The sequence below is a fragment of the Stigmatopora argus genome, chromosome 19, assembly GCF_051989625.1.
Source record: "Stigmatopora argus isolate UIUO_Sarg chromosome 19, RoL_Sarg_1.0, whole genome shotgun sequence".
NCBI lineage: Eukaryota > Metazoa > Chordata > Actinopteri > Syngnathiformes > Syngnathidae > Stigmatopora > Stigmatopora argus.
This window is the reverse complement of record NC_135405.1, coordinates 13447825-13454140: the sequence shown is the minus strand read 5'-3', so window position 1 is coordinate 13454140 and position 6316 is coordinate 13447825. Positions and strand designations below refer to the sequence as shown.

Here is a 6316-nt window from a genome sequence, read left to right as displayed (position 1 = left end):
TTACAAAATCTCCGTATTTTGCTTCAAATGTCTGTTTTAAGACAATTTTCAACAGAATACCAACTTTAGAAATTTGGTTTTTAAGAAGCAATGCCTGAAAAGACAAGAAATTATTTTGTTTTTCTGTGGAATTTAGCCATTTTAAGCCTTGACCTTTGGCCTTTTTTTTAAATCCAGCCCCTAAAGTTTTCTTGAAGGTCCTAAATTTGGTAGGAAGCCAAGCCCAAAAAGGCAAAGTTCCAAATGATTTGGAAAATAAAAACATTGCCTTTTATGAGAGCTCCAAATGCGTCCGATGGAAGTCGACGGTTGGCGGGGGACAAGCCGTCCAAATGACTTTTTTTCCGGGCTTTTAGGCAAAGCCTTAAAACGGAGAATTTCACGGCGGATGACAATTACAATTAATTGGCTGTAGAAGAAGAAGAAAGAAAGACGCCTGTTTCTATTTGCGTTATCACGCACGAGGGCTCGCTTTGCCTCGTTTACGAGCGGAAGAAAATCTCTGGTGAGGAAGGAATTCAATGTTTTTACAAATGTGACGCCGGCACCTTTTGAAAAGGACGGAGGGGGCGGGGCTCGGGAAGCGGGCCACGGGGGTCCCCTCGGGATTCGCTGGCACAGAAAAAAAAAGTGACATCGCCGTTGCCGTCGAGAAAAAAAAAATGTACGTGAACCGAACGTGATCTCGCTGGGGAGAAAGCGCCGTGTTCCATTTGTGGACTTTTCTTCCGCATGGATTTGCATAAAAGATGGTGAAAGAAAGGCCTGCCTTAAAGGGGACGGAGCGGAATCTGTTGTTTAGACGCCAAATTTGCTCGTAACGTCGAGATACTCCTAAAAATAACGAAAAGAGCTGAATTTCCCGCGTGATGTCACCTGAAAGTTGACTTTTCACTTGTCTGGACATTGACCCCACTCCAAAAAAAAGAAAAATTAGCGATCAAACAACAACCTTGCGCCGTCAAAGAGGGACGGGTGAGGATGTCATCCCTCCCCCGTATCCCTCCCTCCTTTTTGTCCATTATTCAGCGGTTGTAAAGTGTCAGTCAGGCTTACCCGGAGTGGCGTCGTCGCCCACGATGTGACCAGTTGGACGTGAGCGGAGAAGATAGGTCACCGTCAATATGCCTGCGGATCTGGTGATTTATGGCTTTTGCATTCATGCTACATACATGCTGATTCTACTCTTTTTTTTCTGTGTGTTTTCCAGGCTCAAGGGCAGGGAAAGGTGGCTGCCTGGCTTTTCCCTGACGTGTGATGGACAGGTGTAACCAAGGGGGACAGCGGCCTCTGTAGGTGACAGCCGGGAGTGCAGCGACGTCGGGAAATACCTTTTTGGTAACTGGGATGCTAAGTGGGTGGATATGCTAACTGGGGGTGTTCCCCAAGGGTCGCTCCATTTTGGCATCAGAATTTTTGCAATTTTAGTCTCGTTTTAATGTCAAAACATTTCAAACTATATAAACATGGCCAACGTGTGTATTACAACATTTTCAGGCCTCCACAGAATTTAGGGGTTGCAATTTTTATTGTTCAATTACACTTTTTTTGCAGAGAGGAGATATTTGTGGCCGCAAAACGCCGGTAAGTGACGTCCCGTGGCCAAACGAGCTAACGCGTCTGGTCTCGCTCGTCCGTGATTGATTAGTCTGATTTATGATGTCTGTCCGGCCAATCTAGGGACTTTGGGCGCCAGACAAAACAGCCGCCGCCTTCATTAGCATTTGACCTCCACGCCGTGCTCGCTTGACCTCATCGGGTCTCGCTCGGGGGGAGGACCAACGATCGGACCGAAGTGACGCGGAGACGCAACGGGCGGAAAAGGTATGTGATGTATTCTGAGTTTGAGTTTGATCCCGAGTCGGCAGAAAGAAATGCTCCGATTGGCCGACTGTCTCCCTGAGTTTTAGCCAACCACGCCCCCTTTGCACCCCTTAAAAACTGGATCCTCGCCCCCTTAATATCCGCCCCTGCTTCAAAAATGAACGGTCGCCGCGGGATAAAAAGGCAATTTTTCGCGTTCCCATGTTTCACGGACAAACGTGATAAAAAAAATAAAATCTGCCCGGCGACAGCAAACAAACAAACGAACGCGCACGAGCGAGCGCTTAATTGCGCCAGGACAAACGGTCCCTTAATTTATTTCCTGCCTGCCCGTACATGGAGGGGATCATGGGGGGGACCATTCATTTTGCCCACACTCAATTTTCATATTTAATGAGCATGACTCCCATACAATTAGCGTAATTAGTCAAAGCTCACTCACGCCATTATTAGGGGCGCTTATTAATGATGTTGCGCGCGTGGAGCCGGAGGGGTAATTGGGGGCACAGCCTGGGGGGTGCCGGAGCCGGGCGGGGCCTCGCGACACATATTTTTGTACAATGCGCTGTTAATGCTAGTTTTGGCTGTTATGATTAGTTATGAACTAACGGGGTCGACGCCATTCATTGATTTGATAGTGATTTACTGTATATTAATAACTGGGTTAATTAAAAAGAACACATTGACATATTTGCTATTTTAGGTTTTTGTTTGGAAATTATAAAATAAGTCATGTTTTCCCCCAAACAAGAATTTCGCCATTTGATTCCTTCGTAAACAAATGTCAATTTGCCGGTGTCGACGGCGTTGACGAATGACGCCGCAGCGCGTGACATTTGCGCCATTCTCGCTATCCTCGTTAAAAGGGCCTCTTAAAGTGCAACGCGCAAAAAGCGGCAAAGAGTGAAAAGCGGACAACAAACGCGACCTTCAATCTTCCCGCCAATCAGCAGCGCAGACGGCGGCGACCACTTAATGAGTTGAAAAGGTATTAACTGCGGCTAATTAGCGGAACTGAGCGCCATTAGCGCCAAAGCTTCTTTTATTAAAGACGCGCAAAAGACAACAACGGGGGGGCTCTTGAGCAATCTCGAGGAAAGCCACGCAAGGTCGTCGCTAAAGAGGCGGAGCAACTTTTACAAAGAGGGAGAAAGGGGTTGCGCGTTATGAGGGGTGGGTGATTTTCATTTTCTCATCGGAACTTTATTTCCAACTTCATGCTAACTTAATGGAGATGGACCAAATTAAACTCAAAACCGAAAAATTCTCTTATCAGGTATCTTTGTATTCCTCCCAGAGCTCCGCCCACCTCTCAACGCCGTCCTCTGATTGGCCCTTAAGAGACTCCCATTGAATCCGTTGGCAGGGTCCCATTGATTAATCATACTAATTTGTACTTATTCGCGTGAGGCTGACAATTAGATTAATGAAATGAGTCCCAAAAAAAAGAATACGTTGAAAGCGTTATGACAAAAGTGGCAATCAAGATTGAGCTGCTAATTGAATGTCTGCTTTTATTAATGACCAGCTTTGTAAAAAAAGACCTTGACCGGGGAGGGGATTAATTGATTTATCAAAGCGCCCCAAATTAAAAAGGGGAGCCCCCGACGTATGTGTATTTATCTTTTGTCTGCCATTGACACCGATAGACGTCCGAGCTATTTTAAAGTGGGAGGGATGGCATTTAGTGGATTCAAACCGATCGGATGTCGCCAAAATGGCACTGAAAAAGTGTAAAAATGTCAATTCATCCGCCAGAAACCATTTTTTTCAGAAAAATCGCGACACAGAAACTACAATCGTATTTGTAATTCGTTACCGAGGATAAAGAATAGACGCCGGCCAGTATTTTTATTTCGTAAGTTCACATTAGATCTCCGAGCGCCGCTCCAAATCCCGAGTTGAGCCCGAAAGCAACGTCCGGGGACAAAATTGCTGACGAGGGATCGGTGGGCGTCGACGTTCGGGCTTGATCCAACGCCGTCAGCGGCGGGGAGGCGGTCACGGGCGGGATCTATCGGCGCCGTTTCCTCATGACGTCCGCTTTGAACCGCGCTATTGATCTCGGCCCGGGTCAGGGGGGGCCGCCTTTGAGTTCCGGGACCTCCTGGGGGAGGAGTCACGACCAGGGAGGACGTTGATGACAACGACATTGGCCATGCCCTGTCGTCCAATCGTGTAGCGTCTATTCTGCCGTGTAATGAAATATAATATACTCGCGTAACGTTGAAAAAAAGGCACGTTGGTACCATGATTCTTGTCGCCAGAGGTTGCTAAATGCTTTAAGCTAATTGTAAATTCATAAAATATGTCTACATTTAGGTCTGGCCAATCGACTTGTTCAATATTTTTCATTTCCTCTCTAACATCTGCTCCGAGATCCAAATAAGCTCAAATGTCCGCATGATTTGTGTATTCGCCAGCGCGCTAACATGCTAGCGCAGCACTTTTGCGCCGTGCCCTTTAATGCACTCTATCTTATCAGGCCGCCATCACCCGGGTTCCAAAGTGCGATTCGGCGCCCCCATTCCGTTTCTAGCCCAGGGCTTGATGGCGGCCATTTTTTTTCTTCCTTAATACAACGAGGACAATTAACGGCTGTTTTGAGGCTTTTCGTTTCACGCCAATTAATCCATGTGGCCATCAAACAATATCGTGGAACCAAAGTCAAAGGAAGCGGGGCGAAGGGGGGCGGGGCCAGGCGCCGATCAATCCGCATCACTTTTCTCCTCGCCGGGTTATGGGAAAATTGATTTGCCAAACAAAGCATTTTGGAAGCGGCGCATGGACGTGTTGGGGATCCATTAGCTTCCATTGAGCATTTTGTTTAACAACGGATTTTCATGGCAGAGAAAATGCAGTGTCCTCAATACCGTGAGCCGGGGCTTTACGACTTCCTCCTTTCTTTGTTCTCGCTCGGAAAGATCGGACAAAAGTGCTGAGCGACGGGACGGGGGGGGAGAAACTCTTACTTTTAATCCCGGGGATAATATTAGGCTGTTATTTAGTCGAGTCACCGTTAGCTAGGCTAAAATGAATGAGTAAAATCAGAGTCCGATGACCGTATTTTCTGCACTAATGTTGATTTTACATGTAGAAAATGAATCTAGCTCTTTTTGTTGTTGTTGTTTTTTACCGCTTTCATAATTATTCCACCCAAAATGGCAGAACGGTCACAAGCGCATACTAGCTAGCATGCTAGCAACCCAATGCAGCCCATTTTCATTTGCTTGGTGATGTAAACAACATAGCTAACTACTTTAGTGACTGTGTTTTTTTACCTCACTTCATTTTTACTGTATATCAATCTATTTACGACTACTTATTTATGTGTGCACTTTATGGTGAAGCTTTTAATCTCATTATACTTGTATAATGACAATAAAGGCATTCAATTCAATTCAGTTTTAGTGAGCGGGGATTATTAGGGCTTAATTAATATCATTATGATGCCTTTTCTGTCCCATTTTTGCATGGATTTGCGTCCAAACTGTATTTAAAGTCACTCGCTGTGGTATTTTGGAATTTTGGAATATGCGTTCCACCTCTCAGCGTAATTGTAACCCTTTTTTTCCAGTCTCTTCCCATCTTCTGGAGGCCGTCACGCCGTTTCGGAGCGAGGTCCGTTTCCTCCACGGGATTTCCTCCACGCCCGCCGATAATGCATCATCTCTCCCACCAGGCCGGGTCTCGGCGACCTTGTCTTCTACGGCGAGGGCGTCTCCACGCCGAGAAGCCCCATCCTGAATAGGCCGCCCTTTTAATGTCATCGGTGAAATATGAAGTCATTAGGCGATATTAAAACACTGCTGACAAACTAATTAACGGGGGACATTAAACGGGGCGGCCTTGATTAATCCGCTTTAACGATTCCTTTTTTTGAAGAGGCTTTGCTCAAAAATTAATACACATTTACCGGTGATCTTAAGTTAGAAAAATAGACCCTCGGCACGGATGGGGCCTCAAGGGCGCGCTAAAGTCGACGTTCCGCTTTTAGCTTCCAAATGTTCTTCCCCGTAAAGTTTTTGCAAAAGTCAAACGCTTGATGTATGACACTCTGACAAGTTCTTTCAATTACATATAGTAGTTATTCGAGAAATATACTAGTTATATCTTTTTTGAATATCCACACATTGACTTTAATGGGAACGTCGCCCCTACCAACATGGCCGCCCTACTTCTCCTGTTATTTGACTTTGTCGCTTCGTCCAATGACGTTTAAAGTGGAAAGACTCATGTAACAACTCTCAGATCAACTAGAAAGGACGTCCAGCAGCGTCAATAGAATAAATAAATAAATAAAAATGACCACCCTTGACTTTTTGAGCAGACATGTTCTCGTAAACAGCGCCCTCGCGTGGTTAAAATTATAGACGTTTTCACTAGATCGGGAAAGATGACAAATAGGAACATAAAAACAGGTAAGTATTTGCAACATTCACATTTATTTGAGTTGAAGAAGTACAAAACGAAAAAGCAAACTATCCCCACT

At 45.6% G+C, this 6316-nt stretch overlaps 1 long non-coding RNA gene across 1 annotated transcript; it reads left to right on the top strand.

Annotated features, from left to right (window-relative positions):
* Positions 1-1350: 1350 nt before the first annotated feature.
* On the top strand, positions 1351-6140 carry LOC144064742 (uncharacterized). Its single transcript, XR_013296873.1, has 3 exons — positions 1351-1584; positions 1681-1824; positions 5402-6140. It is a non-coding gene; the product is annotated as an uncharacterized LOC144064742 (long non-coding RNA).
* Positions 6141-6316: the final 176 nt, after the last annotated feature.